The sequence below is a fragment of the Urocampus carinirostris genome, chromosome 12 (assembly GCF_059441175.1).
Source record: "Urocampus carinirostris isolate Australia breed hairy pipefish chromosome 12, RoL_Ucar_1.0, whole genome shotgun sequence".
NCBI classification, from domain to species: Eukaryota; Metazoa; Chordata; class Actinopteri; order Syngnathiformes; family Syngnathidae; genus Urocampus; species Urocampus carinirostris.
The window spans coordinates 23918290-23941988 of record NC_142360.1 but is presented as its reverse complement, the minus strand read 5'-3'; the positions used below and the strand labels follow the sequence as shown (position 1 = coordinate 23941988).

The window sequence follows — 23699 nt, the reverse complement described above, 5'->3', positions numbered from 1 at the left end:
TCCCCGTGCTTGCATGGGTTTCTACCAGGCACTCCGGTTTCCTCCCGCATTTCCAAAACATGCATGTCAGGTTAATTGGCCGGTCGCAATTGTCCCAAGGTATGAATGGGCGAGTGAATGGGTGTCTGTCCTTGTGTGCCCTGAGATTAGCTGGCCACCAGTTCAGGGTGTCCCCTGCCCAATGGCCGAAGATAGCTGGGATGGGCTCCGGCACCCCCAAAGCCCTACTAAGGATAAGTGGCGCAAAAAAAATGGATGGATGGGTATAATTCACATGGCATATATTTTCACAGTTTCGTGCAATAGTACATATTTTTAGTAATTTCGCAACAACAACAAAAGAAAACCCCCCAAAATAATTCGCAAGATATTTTTTCAAAGTTTGTTTCATTCGTTTGGGAATAAAGCTGTCTTAGAGCCTGATCTTTCTAGTTTTGAGGGGATCCTATCGAAGGGCAACAGGTCAAAGAGATGGTGGCTGGGGTGGGAATCGTCTTTTATACTTGTAATGGTTCTGCTACTGTATCGCAATGTCCTCTCGACTGGGCAAAGAGCATCTGATAATCTTTTGGGCTATGCTGATTACTCTCTTTTAGTTATTTCTGTCCACTGCCTTGCTCCCAGCATGCCACTCGATGATGCCGTATGCCAGAATGCTCTGGCTAGGTAGAAGGACACCAGCAGCTTCTGTTCCTCCTGAGAACCCCTAGCAAGTGCTGCTTGGCCTTCTCCACCACAGCTCTGGTGTTGGCAGACCAGGGAGGGTCGTCAGAGTTTGAAGGCGTGGACTCTTTCCACACATTTCCGTTTAGGATGAGTGGGGCTGGTTTTGTGCTTGCCCTCCTGAAGTCAAGCATGACTTCCTTGGATTGGATCTGAACACCACGTCATCAGCGTCCCACCAAGGTTGGGTCATAAATTCAGTTCACTTCATGGAATTAGGATTGTGTTTTCTGAAAGCATCTTCAGGGCAGAGTGGTTAAAAAAAAGGAACCGGCAGCTTGCTATCTAACTTGAAGCATCTTCATGAAGTAACACGGTGTTACACGCATCTGTAACACGCATCTGTAACACGCATCTGTAACACGAGGCAAAAGATTGAGCGCTCTCCCTTGAGCGCTCTACGTATCTTCCATGCTGCGTATTTTTACATGGCGTTTATGAACACTCGCTAGCAAAACAAAAAAGTCGTGCCGGAGCATTAGCGAGCTTCCACTGTAGAGCAGTCTCATTATTCTGTTATGGATTGCACATGTCAAGCGCTAAGTGCTCTTTTTATCCTTCCCAAGCGCTAACCTCGGTCACACAGTGCATTTCCCTACCAGTGTGAAATTTACCATGTTAAGGCTTAGACCGCCGGGGAAATGACAACCAGATCTCTGGTTTCCTGTAAAGATTTACCGGCCTGTATAAATAAGGGTCTGAGGTGTAAATAAAACCCTATGTAGCATACATACCGTATTTTCCGCACTAAAAGGTGCACCGCATTATAAGATGCACAGCCATGAGTCTTTTGTGTCTTTTAGTCTTCCGTGATATTTTTTTCACATATGAAGCACATGGAATTAAAACAACTGTGAGGGCAAAGCTTGCTCAAAAAAATTGAAAAGTGACAATATACGCACTTAAACTGAATGAATAATTCTAAAATAATACAATCTTCACTGTTCCACAGTTAAATGACTAACAGCATTTGCCAAAAAATATATTTTTTTTTCAGAAAATGCACTGATCCAATTTACGGAACACACTGATTAAAAGGTTACGACAGTCGGCAATTGGTGAAAAGTATAGAATGGCTTGCGAAACTATTTGGCCCCCTTGAACTTTGTGACCTTTTGCCACATTTCTTCAAGAATCAAGATATAAAACTGTAATTTCTTGTGAAGCATCAACAATAAGTGGAACACAATCATGAAGTGGAACACACTTTATTGGATATTTTAAAAAATTTTAACTTATAAAAAACGAAAAAGTGGGTGTGCAAAATGATTCAGCCCCTTTATGTTCAATGCAGAAAACTCTGTCCAGAAGTTTTGTGAGGATCTCTGAATGATTCAATGTTGATCTAAATGACTAACGATGAGAAATGGAATCAACCTGTGTGTAATCAAGTATCTGTATAAATGCACCTGCACTCTGATAGTCTCAGAGGAAAAAACAAGTGGGTGGAGCTATGCAAACAGCGCACTCCTCTTTTCTAAGCGACGTCTGCACCGAAGGTAAATACTTCAGTATCCTCGTTTGCAGTATTATCTGACATTTTTACAAAAAAACCTCTTTCACCTTAGCTTACACCTTATATGAATGTCAAAATGAGCCTCAATGATCTTATGTAGCTGTGGGAGGGAGACAACTTTAAATTGATATATTTGTTGATATGGGACACAAGCTCTGGCTTTATTTTTATTTCATTAATGTAATCAAATCATTTAAAGTCACACAGTGAAATAAAACACGCTGAAAGATTTTGTCCGGAGAGCAGGTTTGGTGTTTTTGCTGAAAATTTTCATAGAATATATAGTAGGGTCAAAATGGTTTCCGACCCCTGTGGTAAAACATTCTTAATTTTGTCCTCATAGAAGGCGCACCATGAGATAAGGCGCACATTCAAACTTCTGGCCTCTTCTGAGTTTTTGGGTGCGCCTTACAGTCCGAAATATATTGTACTTGTTTTAAGGGGGATAGTGGTTACATTGATCAGGGCCCCCGGTGTCCTTTTTACAAAACCTAATGGTGTGTTACATGTCACGCTGGATTTTGAATAAAAAGCAGATAGAGGACAGTGGAGGCCCGCTTGGCTTCCTGCCAAATGCAGAGACTCCTGCTGTAAAGATCCCCAACCCCGCAACCTCCCATCCGTTGCTTTTCGCATTCTTCGAAAAGTTCATATAAAATATAGCCACGCATTCCCTTCGATTGGACCGTTCATTTAATGCACTCATAAATTGTATCTCTCTCTATGGAATGACCCCCACCCCCTTTTCAGTCGTTCTGTAGCTCATCCTGAATGTTCCATTGACTTTCTCACAGCCAGGTTGTGTTGTTCAGGTGAGCATTTGTCGATTTTAATGGACGATTGTCTTGCCTTTGAGTATAGCCTTAGCCACACTATGCTACGTCGGTATATTAGATGTGGGGACTCCCCCTTTCTTTTCCGTGACAAGAAACAATTGTGACTGGTTAGATTTAAATTGAAACAGCTAATCAGAGGCTGCTTTGTCCCCCAATGTAAGCTCTACTCAAGTCATTTATAGTAGTTGTGGGCGATATCTCGAATTTTGGTATAGATGCGATCCAAGTAGTATAAATACCCATACTTTTTGTTTAGAATTGTCATGATCATTTCAAAATGACCCCCCACCACTCCCTTTGCATTAGTTTATAGTTTTACTATACTCAATTTTTTAGGCAGTACATTTTTTAACTTACAATATCCATCCATCCATCCATTATCTGCACCACTTATCCTCAGTAGGGTCGCTGGGGTGCTGGAGCCCATCCCAGCCATCTCCGGGCAGTGGGCAGGGGACACCCTGAACTGGTTGCCAGCCAGTCTAACTTATAATAAATAATTGCAATTCAAACTTTTGCAGGGAAGAACCAAAATATATTTTTCTATTCCCCCCAAAAATCAAGAGTGTCAAACCAAAAAAGCAATAATGTAACAAAAATGCAAATATAACCATGTCAACATGAAAATTACAACACCGTCCGTTGAAAATACAATACCCATAACGTTTCACACAAAGCTTTATTGTAGAATCAAGGAAGTCAGGTGCGGGGAAACAAACGACAGTGCTCCGGTGCTAGTTGGGCAGGAGGAGCAAGGAGCTCACGGGATCGAAGCATGGTCGGAATGCGAAAACGAGTGGAGTTGCCGGGACGGGCGATCGGAGCGTGGTCGGTGTGCCAAAACGGGTCAAGTAACCGGAGAGGGAGATCGGAGCGTGGTCGATGTCCCAAAACGAGTCAAGTAGCTGGAGCGGGAGATTAGAGCGTGGTTGGTGATCAGAACGGGTCAACTAGCCGGAGACGATCGGGAAGTCAGGGACAGAGGAGCAGGATACAGGTGAGGACAGGACAGACGGGAGCCAGAGTCAAAATAGTGCCTGCCTTGCATATGCGGAGGTTTGCTGACAGACTGAGGAGTGAATGTGGTACTGAGTTTAAAAAGGAGGGGAACCAATCAGGCAACAAGCAGCAGCTGACGCCAAACAAGCGGGCACAGGTGAGGGCAATGAATAATCACGACAAAAAGTTCGTTTGCAATCATTCGAGATTTCATAAACTAAGAAATATGAGGGGTTTTCTGCTTTTACAGGCTGGTGTACACATTTCATACCTGTCAACCTGTACGGTTTTGCCGTACAAAGTACGTTTTTTTATGCATTTTAAGACGAGTACGACGTACAAGGAAATCTGTACGGCAAAACGAAAATTTGTCAATTGCATGTGTCTGCCGCCTGGGGATTTCCCATCATGCATCATTCCGAGAAAAAAAAAAAAATATGGTTTACGATTATTTTGTATTTTGTACCGGAAAATACGACAGTTTGTACGGGCATGGAGCCGTGGAGGTTGACAGGTATGACATTTTCTCATTTTTCCTTTATTATTACTTTAATATGCAGCTATTTTTAAAGCCCAAGTGTGAAATATTTGACCGCTAGATAGCACTGTGGTCTAATGTGAACAAAAACGAATGTCACAGCAGGCAGAAAGACACCAGACATGGTGGACACCTAGGTGGGGGTTCCACTATGTAAAAGAAATATAAATTTCCCAACCAATTATTTTAAAAATTACATTGGTGAGGATAAATCACGTATTTTTGCCCATTATTTAAATCATTTTTTTACTGCATGAATGTATTTTTGTACCACTAGAGGGCACTAAAAAATCACACTGTCCCTTCAAGCTGTCTTAGGAGCTCAGTTTCAATGCGAGCATTTTGCAACAGGATAGTAGCCAACAATGAGAGTAGTGCACTACTTTTGGTGTCAGTAATTTTGGGATGAACATAAATACTTTTGAAATATAGTGACCAGGCAGCACGGCGGCGCAGTGTTTAGCGTGTGTGCAGCACAGTTCAGAGGTCTTGGGAACCTCCTGTGTGGGTTCAAATCCAGCTTCCAGACTTCCTGTGTGGAGTTTGTATGTTCTACCCCGTGCTTGCGTAAGTCTCATCTCATCTCTCATCTCATTAGCCGTACCGCTTATCCTCATTAGGGTCGCGGGGGGGGCTGGAGCCCATCCCAGCCATCTCCGGGCAGTGGGCAGGGGACACCCTGAACCGGTTGCCAGCCAATCGCAGGGCACACGGGGACAGACAACTCACTCGCTCATTCACACCTAGGGACAATTTGGACCGGCCAATTCACCTGAAATGCATGTTTTTGGAACGTGGGAGGAAACCGGAGTGCCCGGAGGAAACCCACGCAAGCACGGGGAGAACATACAAACTCCGCACAGGAAGTCTGGAGCTGGATTTGAACCCACGAAGGAGGTTCCCATGACATGAACTGTGCCGCACAAGCGCTAACCACTGCGCCGCCGTGCGCTTGCGTAAGTTTCCTCCCACATTCTAAAGACATACATTCCAGGTGGATTGGTCCGTCCAAATTGTCCCTAGGTGTGAATGAGCAAGCGACTTGTCTGTCCCTGTGTGCCCTGCGATAGGCTGGCAACCAGTTCAGGGTGTCCCCTGCCCAATGCCCGATGATTGCTGGGATGGGCTCCAGCACCCCCGCGACCCTACTGAGGATAAGCGGTGGAGCTAATGAGATGAGATGAGAAATGTAGTAACCACAAACGGAAACTCACTTTTTTTGTCAGTAATGCCGTGCAGCCATGTAAGGCACTAACCTGCATATTGGGGGTATTAGGGGTTCAATGTCTTACCCAAGGACACTTCGTAACGCCACATCAATCTTTATATAAAATGTTCACTGCGTAGTTGTTGTAATTGATGATAAAAACAGTTGTAATTCTTATTTGAATGTGAATAGTTGGGTTATTGGAAACAAAAACGAACGCGGGAGCTTCGTGAACGCACCAACCGGTTGACTACGACAGTTTATGTACAGCCAGTGAACGCAGCACAGGAATCCTTATTTTCATTCACTCTGGCTAAGGGAGAAAAGGAGGAGAAGGGGAGGAGGAACGTGTGTGAGGACTGGGGCGCATTTGACTCCTGTCTCCCAACCCCCAGTCGGTCCGAGCGGAGTGGATTCGTGAAGAAAAGACCCCGAACCTGCGACGTGGAGATAACGCAAGAGGCAGAAAAAGAAGGAGCCGTTCGGAGATTCATGCGCGGCGTTGTCGCGCATGGATTACCGCGGTTTATGTCTGGGATACTTTTCAGTTCCTTTCTCTGAGGAGATTCTGCTTCGGAGCCTCTGGACGAAGAAGGAAATCATGTGTTTATCTACGTTACATTCCGTTCGTTATTGACTTCTTCAGAAATTGGAGTTTACCGTTTATCATCTATCCTGTGGATACAAACGATCGTTTTACTTCAAGAAATTCGACCACGGAGAAACGCCACGGATTTTAGATTCTTTTCCCAGTTGGGGTTGGTCGCTTCTTACTTTTCACAAAAGAGTTCAAGTGAGTAAACTTTTTTTTGCTTCTGTAGTTATTAATTGGATTTTACGGTGAGCTATTTATTGATCGTAATAACGTGTTTGTGCAAAAGCGAGTTTGAAATGAAAGTTACTCCCAAGTAGTTCACCGTTGTAACACAGGTTGTGTTTCATCTCAATGTTTTCTGAAAAGAAAGAGATCTAAGTTTTTATTTCCAAATGAAAAAGCAGACCACCTGATGGAAAATGAGTTTGTATTTGAACCTACATGTCCATCCATCCATTATCTGCACTGCTTATCCCCATTTGGGTCGCGGGGGTGCTGGAGCCCATCATCCAATATTATACTATATAAATTAAACCACAAAGTAGATCCAAATTAGATATATTTGTTTTTTTTTAAAGTATTATAGCTTATGTACTGCTTCCAAATAGAGATTTATTTCATAAATTATTAGGAAAATTAGTCTTTGTTGATTTGATCTGCCTGTAAGTCATAGAGAACAAACATACATTTGTATTAATTAACAGAAAGCCAATCCATAAAGTCAATTCCCAAGGGTACACACTTCAATATATTTATTATCATCCCATTGATAACACTAAAGTATATCCACCTAAACATTTTATGTGCCGCTTATCCATACAAGGGTCGCTGCAGTGCTGGAGCCCATCTTAGTGTAACATATATATTTTTTGTAATCTCAAGATTTTCTTTTTATATCTGAATTATCTTTTCATTTTCCGAACTATTTTCTTCCAAAATTAGCAAAACATGCAGTATATTTTCAAAGAGATGTTTCTATCTGCCAATGTAGACAATTTTGGCTATTTTAAGTGTTTATTTATTTATATATAATACCCGATAAGAAACCGCAGCTGCTGTAAATGTTAACTAGTCAAGTCATGTTTATTTGTGTAGCCCTTAATCACAAAGAGTCTCAAAGGGCTGCACAGATTTTTGAAAAACTACAGACTATTATCAAGGGATCCAACCAACCCAGGTTTAGTCGTATCAACAAAGAGATTATTGCAATTATTTGCTTTGAGAAGTAACTTGTGCTGAATCACACTAAAAAGTTTCAGTATCTCCTCAGGCTGGGCATGGTCCTAATTTAAAGCCACACAAACTGAAGTGATTCCAAATTGAATTGCAATTGATTCTAATTTGATCCCAACATTGAATGCTAATCTTTCCCCAGGCTACACATAGACCTTTTCCCCAATGGCAACTGTGGGCTATAAAAAGACAAATGTAACTCATTTGGTACAATGCTGACATTCAGAGTTGCTCAACCGCGGTCACTTTGAGACCTTGACTGTAATGAAAAAAACAACCAAGTGTCTTGGAATGACAAAAGGTCAAATGTGAGCGTCAGGGTCAGCTCCCGACTAGAAATGGCAACCAGCTTGCAGGTATTGGCTGGATAGACGAGGAATGCTTTATTTCAAACTGAAGTGGACATTTTTAGCTTTTTTACCTTTTGCCTTTTCTCATTAAATTCAGTCACCCGGCGTTTTTGTATACATAAAATCGGTCACCTTAGGTTACCGGTTGACAGTTGCAAGATGCACTCTTGTCCTTTATTCTAAACAGAATTCATGTACACAAAGAGGCTTGCACTTCATGGGTTGTTCTGGATTTGTAATGTGCCCTTGATTGAACGATTTATTCCCCTTGATCACTGTCAAATAAATGTGCTAGTGAGACGAAAGGGGACAAGTTCAACGGAGCTCCTGTCGGTCACAGCGCCATCAACTAGATTTTTTTCTCTTCTTTCATTAATCTCTTGTCTCAATGAAAAGAAACAGCAGATCAATGCATTTATGAACCGCAGCCTTGCAGGCAGAAGGTAATGAAAAGTGGAAAAGTGAGAACATTGCATCCTTGAAAACTTGTTTCATTGGAGGAAAAACTTTTGATTCCTCCCCAGAGCTCCTTCCCTCGGAGTTGGAGGAAAAGCTAATTGAATTGTACCCGGCATTTGATGCCTTTTGCAAAACTGCCTTCTCATGTCAAGTTAACAGACGTTTTCAAGGAAGAGCATCCTTTGGGTTTTGAAATTCATTTTGCTCGCAATTATGACTTTGCCAACTGTTTGTCAAGTTTGTCGTGATTCAACAGAAGCTTATCGAAATCCAACTTTTATGTGATAAGCCTAAAGTTTAGTAGACACTGAAAATAAGGAGAGAGTACGTCAATAGATTTTGAACTCGCAAGAAGAACAGGGGAGGATCCAACCCTCATGTAAGAAATTCCAAACTGTTGGGGCGGCAGTGGCTCAGGAGGTAGAGCGCTCGTTTTGGGATCAAGAGATCGCAGTTCGAATCCCGGCTCCTCTGTGTTACATGTCAAAGTGTCCTTGGGTAAGACACTGAACCCCTAATACCCCCAATAAGCAGGTTAGTGCCTTACATGGCTGCACGGCCGCTATTGGGAAATGTGAAGCACACTGTAAAGCGCTTTGGGAAGTCTTGACTTGAAAAGCGACCTGCAGTAGGGCTTCATTATTTTGGAAAAAAATACCTTTTTGCAATTCCTCAGACCGGTACTGCAATTTTGATGCGATTTTCAATGTTTTTTTCTTTTAAAGTGCATTTTCTGTGCTCTTATTTGTGAGTATTTAATCATAGTGCGCAGTGTTTCCCAAATAATTTTGTGAGACCTCAGTGGGTGGACAGTCTAGGGCAGGTGTCTCTAACATGCGGCCCGCAAGGTGCTTGTTTGACACCCTCACTGTACTATAAAGGTTAAAGACAGTTGTATTATTTTGCCCCTCTGATTTAAAAGAACCATAGTGATTTAAAAATAATCCAAATACACAAACTATGATATAAACATGCATTTTTAAAAATATTGCTAAAATGTCTTTAATATGGGCTGATTAAATGATGGCTACCTCCTCCTCCCCACTATCTTGCCGGAACCTCTCTTTCTTGTCGTCTCCGAACTGCGACGGTGTCACGAAGAGCATGCTGGGAGCACGCATACACAATGGGTTGCCTGGAAGATTTTAAGCGATAGCCAGTTTGTTTATGTTCGGTAAGCTCTCGGAGCGGCTAATAGGAGATTATACTGTACTATATTTTTGACTTCGCATAGAGTTGTTTCAGGTGTAAAACTGCATTCACTCATGTGTTAACATAAGCCACTTAACACATTTAATGCCAAATATGAAAATCTTTTTCCCATTGGGCTCCAGCACTCCCGCGACCCTTCTGAGGGTAAGCGGTGCAGATAATGGATGGATGGATGGATGGATGGGTGGAAACCAGAGGGCTTGGAGGAAACCCACGCAACCATGGGGACAACATGAAAACTGCACAAGAAGGCTTGAAGCTGGATTTGATCCCATGACCTCAGAACTGTGCAGCAGATGCGCTAACCACTCACCTACCATGCTGCTCTTCCTTATTTAGCTTGATTTAAATAAAATATTTACCTGTAAGGTTGAAATAAAGGTTAATAATGTGTGATGTAAACTATTGAAAATCCGTTGACTGTGTCTAAGAGGCATATTATAACATTAAAAGACCACCTTTTACATCTTCACAGGCTATTCAAAGCTTCTACAGCACAATATGAGCAGACAATTGATTTTGATTTTAATGGTCACACTTCTTATATGATTGCTTTTTTTCAGTTCAATCAAATCCAGATTGGGGGCCATTTGGGTGAAATCAAGTGCTTGGTAATTAGTCACAATAGCGTTTGTGGCTTCAACACAGCTAATAACCACTGGTCCTAAAGTGAGTGTCATTGGGAAGCGGAAAAGGAAAATTATGTGCATCAGCAGCAGTGCTGTTGCTCTCACAGCTAATTGTGTTTATTCATTTTAATAAGCCCAGAGAGCTAAATCAGTGCTCTTTCAGTAACATGAGGTGTAATTAGTGCAGTTTGAAAACAGGATGAGACGTGGCTTGTACAGTGTGGCGTCATCCCCCCCCCTTTGTACAGAATGAAAAATAGGTTGGGGGTACAAGTACCCACTCAAATTCAACCACTGCCTGCTCATATTGACAAAACAAGTCTTGTAATTTTGTTCCCACAACACGTAGCGGGGTTTGATTCCAACAGAGTGAATATAATTGATAACATGAGACTTCAGAGTTTAGAAACAGAAGCAAGTTTAAGCCTTTACCGTGCTTGTCTTCCATTCCCATTTTTACTTTGTAAACTTTAAACTAAAGGAAATAATAACTAAATCAGTGTTTCTCAACTGGTAGGTCAGCACGCAAAAGTGGGTTGCGGACCCATTTTCAGTGGGTCACAAGCCTTTTTCTTAGGAAAGTAATGCTAAGAAGAAGAAAAAACAATTTTACTCCTTAACAGTAGATGGTGATAATGCCCTGCTCGATCTGTTATTCCTGTTCAGTCAATTAGCGTGCTTGCAAAAGACCACATCTCATTTTAATGTGATTTGTTGGTTTTATTTCCCATTTGTGCCCATGATAATTATAGAAAGATAGTGATAACAAAAGGCAGAAGTGAAAAAGAGTGACAGCAATGATCGAGTCAAAGAAGGAAACAAATGCGAAATACAGAAATGGTGTAAAAGTGTCTGCCATCAAAGCACTGTTTTCTTGATTTGAGTCGCAGCTTGTCATCCAGGTGGAACGGTGGGTCCTAAAATTGGAGCAGTTGAGAACCAGCAACCCAAATAACAAGACACTTGTATGAAGTTCATTTTGCCTACCTTAGCATTTGTGGTAAGAAACATATTATTTCCTGAAATATAAAAAAAAAGGATGGCAAGGACAACGATGCTAGATTACTGGATGCTATGACAACTACTTCTCTTTTAGCACCAAACATTTTCTATTATAACATTGATTTTGTTGCAGTTCAACAGTCAGTTATTGGACTGACTATACCCGACCATCTTTTCATACGGGTGCTTGAAATCCTTGAAAATGTTTGAATTTCAATCTCTTTCCAAGAATGAAAAGTGCTTTAACTTTGTGTGAAGTTCTTGTAAATGCTTAAAATTGTTGGCATGTTTCTCAACAAGTCCGCTTGAAAATGACACAAATACTTTGGTTTCACTTCGCCATTGAATTTGTCCTTCCCTTGTGATTAACTGAGGCTGGCATTAATTTGTACAGCATTGTCATATGAAGCGTATGGGTCCCGTTCAAGAGGACAGGTAGATGCTACTTCTAAAAAGGGCACTACGAAATGTGTATAAGTGCAAAGATTACATATCAGTTATGGGCATTGATCATTTCCCATGCAATAAATTAAGGTAGCATTTCCCAGTAGTAAATTTTAATGGGAGGAACCTTCTGCAACTCAAAATTGAAGCTACATTTTGGTCATTTTTACCAACTGGAGACAGATTTTCTGCAAAACAAATATATTCCTAATTTACAATCATATACATTGATATATGCACATACAAGATTAAAAATCACATATGTAAATCACAGATAAATTGGCCGCTCTGAAAAAGACATGAACCACACTGCGTTTTTGCTTATAATTCTACTGGACAAATTGGAAAATTGGCTTTGAAAGTTCCTTAAAAAGTACTTAAATTTGACCATGAGAAAAGTGTACAAACCCTGTTAACTTCATGCACAGAAGACAGGAAAAGGCTATTACGTGCTGCTTTTCAAAGCAAATAATAGCTAAGCGGTCAAAGAGGAAGAAAAAAAAGCATTGCAGTCATAGCAATTTAAAATACCATCACATTTAAATATAGAGTACAATATACAGCTAGGTCATTTTGTTCTCTATAGATCAGACCTACATTTTCACCTCAGTCACTCTGGTAGAAACATGAGACACGGATTACCGACCATTCATTCAGACTGCTGCTGTTTGCTTTGGTCTAAAATTGGTACCTCTGTTCTCTGCAGACCCCTCTTTATTCAACAGGTGTAATAGATATGTCGAATAAGGTTGATTTGCATTCAGACATATTAACTGTGAGCAAATGTCAGATGAAAGGATGGCGTTGGAGGCTGTGAACTTGAATCCGAAGTTAGCTAAAAGGATGATGAAAGTTGAATCCCTTAATATATTAAGGCTAACTTTTCAGCTGTTGAACTCTCATTCCAATTCATCACTATGTCATTGTACATATGTTTGGTGGATTCCAGGACTGTTTTTGCAAAGTGTATGGTTCTGATTCTATAGCTCAGGTATAGATTTTATAATGTTTTGACTGTGTTTCATTGTTATACTTAATGTATTTGTTTGTATTGTTCTCCCAACTTATAGCTTCAATACCCTGAGCAATAATATTTGCACATCTTTTTTGCGATTGAATCTTTCCTTAAAAATTTTATTCTTGCTGTGACTCCAAAGTTTCAAGTTCGCTCACACTTTTATATTTATTTTGGGTCCTTAAATTTGGTAACGGTTGTGTACCAACACGAGGTATCGGTATTAGTGTGAAAAAAAAAGCAATCTTGTAATCCTGGTAGTTATGGTTGCTTTTCAGTGGCCAATTAACAATTAGGAACCTTAAAATTAAATTGATTTTTCTGTGATTAGTCTATTTTTTGAATTCAATACAAGGCCATTTCAAAGTGTTTATTGTCATATACACAGTTCACCCTAACCCTAAGAACTACGTTTCCATGCACAATGAAATTCTTACTTTGCTGTCCACACAGTTGCCAACATTATAAATAAACTAAGCAATGTTTGGCAATTCTTGAATCCCAAGAGTTTAACCTTCCTAATGATATGTGGAATGACGTATTTGAGTGATTGGTGACATTGCACAGACATCGTGTCCGTACGTGTCTGAGACACGTATATGCTTCTTTGCGAGCCGTCAGAATGTTAAGGGGTTAATACGTTTGACTGAACTATCTGACTGTTTTGTTGACATTCCCACTGTAGCGCCTTATAGTCCGGTGCGCCGTATGTATGGAAAATATATGACAAAAAAAAAAATAAAAAAAAATAAAATATATATATATATATATACTGGACTGTCTCAGAAAATTAGAATATTGTGATAAAGTTCTTTATTTTCTGTAATGCAATTAAAAAAACAAAAATGTCATACATTCTGGATTCATTACACATCAACTGAACTATTTCAAGCCTTTTATTATTTTAATATTGCTGAATTTGGCTTACAGCTTAAGAAAACTCAAAAATCCTATCTCAAAATATTAGAATATCATGAAAAAGTATACAAGTAGGCTATTCAACTAATCACCTGAATCATCTAATTAACTCGAAACACCTTGCGAGGGTTTCCTGAGCCTTAAAAACACTCAGCTTGGTTCAGTAAACTAAATCACTGCTGATCTGACTGCTGTCCAGAGGACCATCATTGATACCCTCCATCAGGAGGGTAAGACACAAAAAGAAATTTCTCAAAGAGCAGGCTGTTCACAGAGTGCAGTTTCAAAGCATATCCACAAAAAGTCTGTTGGAAGGGAAAAATGTGGCCGGAAACGCTGCACAACCAAGAGAGATGACCGCAGCCTTAACAAAATTGTGAAGAAGAGCCGCTTCCAGAATTTGGGGGAGCTTCAAAGACAGTGGGCTGAAGCTGGAGTCCAGGTATCAAAAGCCACAGTTCACAGACGTGTCCGGGAAATGGGCTACAATAGCCGTATTCCCATGGTCAAGACACTTCTGAACTCAAGACAACGGAAGAAGCATCTGACTTGGGCTATGAAGAAGAAGCACTGGACAGTTGCAGAGTGGTCCAAAGTCCTCTTTTCAGACGAAAGCAAGTTTTGCATTTCATTTGGAAGCCAAGGCGCCAGAGTCTGGAGAAAGGCTGGAGAGGAGCAAAATCCAAGTTGCTTGAAATCCAGTGTGAAGTTCCCACAGTCAGCAATGGTTTGGGGAGCCATGTCAGCTGCTGGTGTTGGTCCACTGTGTTTCATCAAGTCCAGAGTAAATGCAACTGTGTACCAAGAGATTTTAGAGCACTACATGCTTCCATCTGCTGAAAAGCTCTATGGAGATGAGAATTTCATTTTCCAGCATGATTTGCCACCTGCCCACAGTGCCAAAACCACCAGTAACTGGTGCACTGACCATGGCATCACTGTCCTTGATTGGCCTGCTAATTCCCCTGACCTGAACCCCATCGAGAATTTGTGGGGTATAGTTAAGAAGAAGATGAAAGACACCAGACCTGCAAATGCAAATGAGCTGAAGGCCGCTATCGAAGCATCCTGGGCATCAATAACACCTCAGCAATGCCACAGGCTGATTGCCTCCATGCCACGCCGGATTGATGCAGTAATCCGTGCAAAAGGATTCCTAACCAAGTACTGAGTGCATCAATGGACATTTTCAAATGTTTGATTTAGTTTTGCTGTTATAAAATTATTTTTTTACTTGGTCTGAGGAAGTATTCTAATATTTTGAGATAGGATTTTTGAGTTTTTTTCAGCTGTAAGCCAAAATCAGCAATATTCAAATAATAAAAGGCTTGAAATAGTTCAGTTGATGTGTAATGAATCCAGAATGTATGACATTTTTGTTTTTTTAATTGCATTACAGAAAATAAAGAACTTTATCACAATATTCTAATTTTCTGAGACAGTCCAGTATATATGTATGGATATATAGTTATATGTATATATAGTTCATTTTAAGCTTGGAATTTGTACTGAACAGACCTTTGAGAAAGTTTGAGAAAGTTATCTGGTGCACTTGTGGAGGGGTACGTATAAATACACTAATCCCTGTCACACATTTTTTTAAGCCTCCGGGAAAATGTTGACTCACCGTCACCTCTTTTGCTCCTTGCTCCTTCCCATTCTTATGATACCTCCAGCTTTACAAGTGTTGAATCACCCCAAGGTCTGCACATTTACTTTTGATGTGAAGCAAGTGCAGACCGTCAACATCCCGCCAAAATCGCATGAAAACCTTTGAAGGCTCACAAGGGACGATTGATTTACTATTTCTCCCTAAGGCCTAATCCCATCTTAATGTAGTTACAGAAATTAGTTAACTGTTTTTTTAAGAAAGTCTAACTAAATTGAATCCCAAATTTTTAAACATTCCAAATGTGAGGAAATGTACATGTTTTTTTGCATAAAATCTATATTTTTCTCTTATATTCCAAAAAGAAAGAATTCATTTCGAAGGCAGCATGTCTTGTCTATGTCATCATGTTATTTACTTTATGAGTAAATTTACCTGCTAAGTCAGCACATCCCCGAACAAGATGTTGACCATACTTCAAGTGACAATACGGAAAGCCCATCACAGTGCTCTGAAAACATGATCCCTTTGGGTATGGGCCCACCACACACTGTCCTCCCAGACGAGACCCCATTGAACACTGACCATCCGGACACAGACTCCCCTGATACTGACAGTTTAGACTTGACTGTCCCAGACCCGCAAACTCAGGTTATTTGTGCTCAACCTAACCGTTATGGTCTTAGGGTCCGCCAGTCCATCAGGCCTCCTAGTCTACGATCTGAGAGTGCCGGTCTTCTGGTGATCCCGAGAGCAAAGAAGTGTTCTGCTGGTTCCAGAGCGTTCTCCATCCGGGCACCGGTGCTGTGGAATGCTCTTCCCCCTGAGATCCGATCTGCAACCTCAGTGGAAATGTTTAAATCTAAACTTAAAACTCACTTCTACTCCATTACATATGAATAATAACCTACTCTTCTTGTCGGCTGAAAAATAGTCTGTGTAATCTGTGAAGCCCTTAGAGACTTATTGTGATTAAGGGCTATACAAATAAAAATGACTTGACTTGACTTGACTTGCTGTTACGATGTACTATATTTTTTAAGGATTAATCATTGGACTATTGTTTTTACGTTGTTCAGTCTCAAAGCACTACTTTGTAAATATCTTTGCCTATGTATCCTGACATTTTTTTAAACATTCTCTTTAAAGTCTTTTCATGTTCACCTTACAGTAGAGTTCCATGTCTAATCTTGTTGCATACAATGTTTCACGACGTTGATATCAATGACAATAAAGACAAGCCCATTCAATATGCGCCTGGCTTACAAGTGTGCTCGTGTAACTCTTAAAACGTCACAGCTCAGGACAGGTTGTCCTCAAAATACATTATCTCAGAGAAAATAATAGGATAGATTTTATGCAGACACATTGTACTGTTTCCCAACATAATTTCCTGCATGTTTAAAAATTTGGAATTACTTTAAGTTTTTAACAGGTTTTCAGGAAGGGTAATCAATTAACTCCGCTTCATAGACAACCATCAGGTTAGCCTGACTTGCTGGCATCTTCGTCTGCAGCCTACTTTTTATCATGTAAGACCGTTGGGACGCCTGTATGTCATGTGTTATTACCAGCTGGCTCCCCCCAAATTGATGCCTTACCCTTGAGCGGTCTGCCTCCTCCTTTCAAACATAAAATGTCTGGAGGAAAGGTTGCCCTGCGTCCTCACAGTGTGACCCCTTGTGAGCTTCCAGACATGTGGCACTGGGGCAATGGTTGAAAAGGACCTCCAGTTCTTTCGCCTGATTGGCTAGAACAGGTTGCACTTATCTCTTTTAAATGCTGCTCATGCGGGCCGTTGGATGGTGGTTGCCATCTGCATGGAGTGTGTATCTTGGAAGCAATTGCCCCAAACTGTTTCTCTAATTTTAGCCTCCTCACCCACATGAGGCATAAACTTAAAGCCATGCCAATATTAAATGCATGACAGCTGAGTAGTAAAGAAGGTCAGTTTGAAGGTCTGGGCCGTGCCAGCAGGAGGGTGTTTTTATTTTATTTCCCATGGACACAGCATCTCATCGATCGTTTATTTTGTAAAGAATATGACTGACTAATAAAGGAGGAGTGCGTCATTTGAGGTGGCCATGAAGGGAATCAAAAATATTTCAATTAGGCACGGAATGTGTAGTACTCCTTTCCACAATTATGCAAATATTTTGCAAAATATTCCAAAGGGACTCAAGAAATATGCCTCAAAGTTTACTGATTTGGCTCATATCCTCGAGAGCTGTGACGTCATCGCACGAAAAGACGGTTATTGTAGTGAACAGAAATTGCATACAGCTGATTTCTGCTTGGAAAAAAGGGAACTTTGCGAAGGCTGTCGCTAGGGGCATTGTGACTGTTTTGTCCGCGTTGCGTGCTTGGATCTCCAAAAGCTGCATGATTTAAGCTTACCTGCACCGTGCGTTCCTTTTTTGCCTTTGCTTTTTAGGTAGGCAATTGTGGCTTTTCTTTTGTGTTGTTTTTTTTTTGTGTACAGGGGCTGGAAAAATGCACCACAGAAAATGTTAACGCGTTGTAGGCTTTTTGTACTTTTCAACCTTCTACATGATGCTGTTTTTTTTTTAAAGCTTGGGACTATGGGCTATAGCCACGGACATTTAGTAACCCTCAAAGTCTTATTTATATTGTTCTCGTTGGTAATTTTGGCCTGTTCCCACTTGTGGGACATCTGGCACTATATGTGTGTTTGGGTGGGGGGCACTCAGCTGCCCTCAGGGTGGGAGGTGACTGAAGGGGGTAACAAAGAACATGTGTGCGCAGGCTGAGGGGGTGTAATGGAGAGAAAGGGAAGTGGAGTATCCCAAAAAAAAGTAGGCAGATAATTGATGGGTAGACTTAAGTGGACATGTGTGTGCGTGCATCTCAAGAAACTAAACATTAGTCTCAAAGGGAGGTGAAGGGGGGCAGGAGTAAAAGGACTGGACACCCATAAACAGGGGGGTTACAGAAAAGAGATTGTAAGAGTTGGCTGGATGTGAGGGATGCATCAGTCAGCACTCGCCAGGGTTAAGGAGGAGCAACTACCTGTCTGTCAGCTAGATTGTTCATACCTATGCATCAGGGAAAACGCGTCCCAGTTTATGAAAGACGGCAGGCGTTCAGTATGTGGGCCACTTAACAAAAATGGCTGCTTGTGGAACTCTGCCAGGCTTGAATTGTATGCAGATCCCAGCATCTCGTTTCAGTCAAGACGTCCGTTCCCATGCAGCTATCCGTCTTTCAACCTCTCTGCATGCTGTTTGGCACACGGCGTGCATTTATTTGATATTGTTAAATTCCTGCATCAACACAAAACCAAGCACTGAAAAGCCTGATAATGAAAGCTTGTCAGTATTTACAACTTCCGATGCCCGGCCCCCTTTTCAAACAGCATGCTGCCTCTTCTTCCAGTGAAATGGAAACAAAGGCGACATACTCTAGTCTGGATGCACAAATTACAGCCGACCAGCGGTGCATAAAAGAGAGAAGACGGGCAGAATCCACCAGAGGCAAAAAGCATTGAAGATCCTCTCAGTTTTTCACTCCGCATCTCATCGCCAGGAAGGAAACGTTTGTGAAGCGTATCACGACTGAGCACATGCAAACCTTCTCTGTGGTTCCTAAGAGAGGTGCCATTTGTATGTATACGCTGAAAAAGAATACTCGAAATTGACCTCTTAGTGATTCGTTTTGTCAAAACTTAAGCTTTTAGTCTTCAGGTTTGATCGCAAATGGTCATACTAGTATTGAGGATAAAAAAATGTACATCCACTTGTTGTATTTCCTAAAACATCTCCATTATGGTTAGCAGAGTGAGGTTAAGGTAGCTAATCTGCACCATTTGCAGACAAAAAAGCAACTGTTATTTACGCTCATTTTGCAGCTTCTGCATATCATCCAAAGTTCAAGCAGTTCTACGCTGCCATTTTCGATTGATCATTTTAGCACATGGTAGATTGTCCTCTTACAAAATATCTCGTACAGCCAGTCTAAAGTTTTTTGTTGTTGTAATATCTGACAAAAGGTGTTGGACCTCACCCAAACATCACGTTATTTTCTATTGACCATATTGTTGAGGTAATATTGACATTAAAGTGAAAATTTGCGTCATGTTAAACTCAAAGAGCTTGCACCAGTAACTAAGATTTGGAAATTCACAATAGCGTTAAGTGTAGCTTAAATGTAAATATCGTTCAAATCATACATATAAGCAAGAACACTTTTGAGTGCAGGATTTAAAGTTGGGACAGTAAATAGCAGTTAAGGTTTAATGAAAATTTAATCTAATAAAAATCAACTAAAAAAATTGGAGTTGATGATAATTCTTCCACCAAATCAACTTGGCCTTGGCGATACTGGAAAATTTACTGGCCATCGATTGATACAAAATATCAATTATCGTACAAGGAGACATTCTGGGCTAACTTTTCAGAAGATTTTGAATCAAAAGTTTATCATTATCTTTTTGTCACATTTTATTTGTAAATGCCTTTGGATACAATACGAAGTACATTTTCTTTTCCTGAGAAGTCAAACAAACCTGTTTGTCCATGCTTTGTCTTTCTTTATCTTACACCATCCCCACTTTAGAGAGCCTCAATAAAACTATATGCTCTCAAACTAATTGTACAAATGACTTAAATGCTTGTTGTTGTATTACTGGCTAATGATATAATGGCTCATAAGTGCTAAACAGATGACACATCTATTCGTACTTTGTTCTATCTAGTAATCATACTCGAAGATTTGTGTGTTGGTTTCATTGCCAATTTCAATGGCATTTAACTTAACTGCTAATGCATTGTATATAATTCTTTGTCTCACACAAGAAATATGACTTTTTTTTTTTTTCAAATCTTAAAATCCCAACTAATCGGCAATACAATGAGTGAGAAGCAAACACTAATCATTGATGGAAAGTGATGGTGACTTTATTAAACGGAGATAAGGAGGATTGGGATGAAACTTATATATCTTAGTTTAAATTTCAAGAAAAAGCATTTGTCAAGCTTTATTTGAGTCAATGGCACTAAACAAGTGTTTTAGATCAGCGGATGGTGTAATAATAGTCTGTGGTTTGCAATAATCTGTGGACTTTTGCGCTTATAAAAAAAAAGCAGTCCTTCTGGTTCTATTCTGAAGAACCAAAATCGAATATACTACAATTAGCCAAATCCCCCCCCTTTTTTTTTTTTTTTTTAAAGGGGTTTGCTCCACCACGTGAAACAGGTAGTACTTGTTCCCATGGTTACCAATACTAGGAGAAGCCTCCTTATCTTACCCAGATACAGCACCTTCATTATCTGGTCACCGTCATCCTGCTCTTCTGAGATGAGACTAACATCTGAATTGATGGGCAGCTGTGTCTGACAATATTGAAATAGATTCTAAATCACTAGGGAAAAATTATTTTTTTGGAGTATCACATCGTACAATACATATTCACCACTTGTAGCCTTCATATCTTTGTAAAATAACAGAATATGTGGCGATGACCTTATTCGCCCTGATCGCTGCTTGGCTCTGTGGTTAGGACCTTGACTCAGCCTCTTGGCGGAGAGCAAGTGTCTCGGCCCCTTGGCATTGTAGCGTATTATGATTTGACCGATAACGGATAATGGATAATTGATAAAGAATATAGAACAATAAGCCTTACAAAATCCCCCACCCCTTTTCTTTTGTGACATACTAAAGGCTCAAAGGCTCTTTGTCTGGTAAAAATACTGTACCGAAAAAGTATTTAAAAACAAGACAAATTATGTAAACCCAATGCTAACGTCAAATTGATGAAAAAAATTATGCATAAATAAATGTGAGTAGCAAAAAAATGAAATATTTGCTCTCCTAGAGCTAACATAATACAAAACCCCTTGGATGTATTCAGACAACAAAATAATAATAATCTGATAGCCTGATGCTAGCTTGAAATAAAAAATAGCCAAAACGTGTTCAGAAACCTCCACAAATATAATGCTTATGATAACAAAGATTGCAAACCAGAGAAGTTGGGCTTTATATAATATTACTTTAGTTACTACAAGCATTACTTTGTAAATATTACGTTTCTATCCTGATATTACTTTTATCCCGTATTTATCCTGGATATCCGCGTCTCATCTTATTTTCTACAATGTTGTTATAAATGATGAAAAATTTACAAATATACATACAAATAATGATTTTCTTTGATAGTAGCCTTGATACTGTCTTTTTTATTTTAACAATCTGACAAAGGTGTTTTTAAAACTAACGCGATCAAATGGACACTCTAGAGGGCACGGCACACATTCTTTGACAAATATTACATTGAAACACGGAGACAGAAGGAAAGACTGAAGTAGGCCTATTTTATAAATGGAGGTGCCCTACAATTTGCTTTGGCCTTGAGTATAGTGCAGAAACCTAAAGGGAGGTGGGAGAGTAGTCCGAGATTTGAGCCGACAATCGGGAGAAAGACAGTGAACAGAGGGTCTCCCATTTTCATGGAGATAAAGGAGCACTTATGCATTTGAACTAGTGCCCCTGAGGGATGCACCATAAGGGCAAAATAGGAGGGAGCAGATTGGGTTTAGTGGCTTTTTTTTGCCTTCCTTAAGCACAGCCAAAGTATCATTTATATGCGCAGGGGTGCTCCCGATTTTGCAATCACCAAAAGGGCCAAGGCCTCACTTCCCAGCTGCCACTGGTGGAGCCTGTGCCAGGACCGCAAGGGGGATTTGATGCCAGATGAGTTGTGCCCAACTGGCCAGGGCTAAAACCACTCTTTAATTCAAACAAGATCGGTAACATTGAAGTTATGCTGTTAGCTTATTACAGGATGTGTTTGTTTTTATTAGACTGGCATAGAACGAGTGCTATTTTACTGCTGGACTTGGACTTTCAACCCATGTTACCCCTTCTGGAAATCACTTCCTGTTAACAGGGGTAGATTACTCAAAATGTTGAAATAGCCAAAGGAATTAAACGAATTTGGCCCGCACACACCTAGGGGCAACTGCGTGAGACGCCACTGGCGATCGTCAGTTTGCCTGTGGCGCCAAGTATCAAACAAGTTTGATAATTTTGGTGCTTGGTCGTTAAATTCTTCAAGAACCGCGACTTGACGCATGCACTCTAAATACAAAACATGTATTTGACCAGAGTTTTAACTTTTATCCTCAAGGAAGCGAATGGTCTGTTAAAGAGATAAGAATTCCGACTCTTTTTAGAGAACCAGCCTTTTCAGCTGGGTCCTTCAGCTCCCAAACAGCTTTTCAGGTTATTTTGTTGTTGAATCCACGGGTTACCTTTTATCATTTATTATTATGAATGACTTAAAAAGGGGAAAATTAATCAAAATTATCACTTAAACTATAACACTTAAAAGCTCAGGCAACATCCATCCATCCATTACCTGCACCGATTATCCTTAGTAGGGTCGCAGGGCGCTTTGAACCCATCCCTATCTCCGGGCAGTGGGCAGGGGACACCTGAACTGGCTGTCAGCCAGTTGCATGGCATACAGAAACAGAGAACCATTCACATGCTTATTCAGATCTAGGGAGTCACGACCTCAGAGCTCTGACGCAAAAGTGCCAACCACTCATCTACACAGAAAATGATAAAATACAGAACAACTTTGAAGTCAACAGCACAGAATCTCTGAGGAAATGCATTTTGACCAATCACAAGAAAAAAATAGCGTCTCAAATGGAACCGGCTCTTGACTAGTGGGTAGCCGGCTGCCTTCATCCCCTTCCAAGAGCCGGCTCATAGAGTCCTTTCGTCCAGGAACGACACAAGTCTGTTGACAACAGCACTGTCAAATGTAGGGCGTGCATTTTTTTTGCGACGCAGCCTTCATTTGCCTTTTCTTTCGGCGCATTAGTAAATAATAATAATTAATAATAATAATAATTTCCTTGTATTGTCATTCTGTGTAACAATGTACACAGAACAAAATGTCGATTGCACCTGACCCGTTGTAGCGAGCCGATGCAGCCGCAGCCAACAGAGGGCGCCGCCGACCACTTTTAAGTCTTAGGAATGACTCGGCCGGGGCGCGAACCACCGACCTCCCAGTCTCAAAGCGGGCGCCTTACCATCTAGGCTACTGAGCTACTGTGTTCTATATAACTATATGGTAGTCGCTATTTTGAATGAGGCTATGATCCAAAAATATGTGACGTAAATATCTTGAAGGAGAGGGGAAAACCACGCTGCTGAAAACCAAGTCAGGTGTGCGGGGGCACGGCGCCGTTGGCATTCTGCAGCCAAATGCGTTGACGCCAAATCTCCCACGCGGTTGGGGTCAGGTGTGCGCGGGGCTTTACAAAAACCTATTTTTGAACTAAAACAAATATTTGTTAAATGCATAAAAGTTAGTCATGTAATATTTATTTTAAGTATTTTGAAAGTAATGGAAACGTTTAGAATTTGTGCGTTATGTT

At 40.7% G+C, this 23699-nt stretch overlaps 1 protein-coding gene across 4 annotated transcripts in view; it reads left to right on the top strand.

The window, feature by feature from the left end:
- The window catches only part of ptprsa (protein tyrosine phosphatase receptor type Sa), a 371836-nt gene that overhangs the window by 107247 nt on the left and 240890 nt on the right, over positions 1-23699 (top strand). The window contains exon 1 of one of the 4 annotated variants that reach the window (XM_088349512.1): positions 6152-6612. The exons of the other annotated variants lie outside the window; for them this stretch is intronic. The gene's annotated coding sequence lies outside the window, so the exon portion shown is untranslated. Of the gene's footprint in view, positions 1-6151; positions 6613-23699 lie in introns of those variants that run through there. 4 annotated transcript variants of the gene reach the window in all.